General features: G+C 34.5%; 1 long non-coding RNA gene across 1 annotated transcript; it reads left to right on the top strand.

Moving 5' to 3' along the window:
* The first annotated feature begins 204 nt into the window (after window positions 1-204).
* On the top strand, window positions 205-1,040 carry LOC103581110. Its single transcript, XR_549630.1, has 2 exons — window positions 205-795; window positions 895-1,040. It is a non-coding gene; the product is annotated as an uncharacterized LOC103581110 (long non-coding RNA).

The following is a 1,040-nucleotide window of genomic DNA, read 5'->3' as shown; positions in this document are numbered from 1 at the left end:
TCTATAATAGTTTCTTCTTTCAGTCAGGGAAATAACTGCTTGTTTGCAATAGAATCTAATTGTTCTAAGACCTTTTAAGGACAATTTATATTGCAAAGTGAGAACATTGAAGTTCCGTTTAAATAATGCAGCTCTTCTGGCCTGGTGAAAATAGATAAGCTTCCGGGATTCTTCTTGTGGAAAAGATAAGCCTGATGCAAAAAGAAAAAAAAAAAAATGTACATCAGTAACAGAAAATTCAGTAGCAGGAAAACACGTAGTGCCCTGGTACTTGACATGCAAGTAACTGCCATTGATTTTTGTAGTCAATTGGGCTTCAGAGGGTCACACTGATGCATGATTAGATGAGAAATTAATGATACAGGTTTTGATGAATTCTTACTGAAATTAATGTCTTAAAACATTAAAATATTTTGATTTAATCAATCTGAAACTTAAGTTATATCAATTTAGTCCTATCCAAACTCATTAAGAATGTATGTGAGATAGTTTTATAAATACTTGGTATTTTTTGTGAAACTTTCACTTTTCGGAGTTGTAAATAGCTTATCTGGACTCTAGAAGTCATATTGCTCAGTGTTCTTGTAAATAATGAAAAAGTTATTTAGGATTACTTATCAGTTAGAATGCTTTGTGACTCAAGTGACTGAAAAATAAGAAAGTTTATTGTTTTCCAGGGATGGCATCAAGGTGGGTTGGTTGAGCAGCTTAGCCTTGGCATTAAGGATCCAAGATCTTTTGCAATAACAGCTTTGCACAAAGCCTGGTTTCATTTATGATTGTGAGATGGCTGCTGTAAGTTTTTTTGTTTTTGCCCTGTGGGGGAGGCATGGGGGAGGAAGGAGAGAGAATGGCTTCCCATGTGAATAACTGAATTAAACTGGAATTATTTAGGACAGAGGAGAGCAGAGAGAAAGAAATGGTGCTGGATGATCATCAATGTCCAACACAGAAAGTGATGTAAGTAAATGAAACCTTATTACTCTGTTTTATCAATAATTTTTGTGTGTAGCATGTTCTAGTAAAGTTGAACTCCATTG

The sequence above is a fragment of the Galeopterus variegatus genome, unplaced genomic scaffold, assembly GCF_000696425.1.
Source record: "Galeopterus variegatus unplaced genomic scaffold, G_variegatus-3.0.2 Scaffold12387, whole genome shotgun sequence".
In the NCBI taxonomy this organism is placed as follows: Eukaryota; Metazoa; Chordata; class Mammalia; order Dermoptera; family Cynocephalidae; genus Galeopterus; species Galeopterus variegatus.
This window is presented reverse-complemented; position numbering and strand designations above follow the sequence as displayed.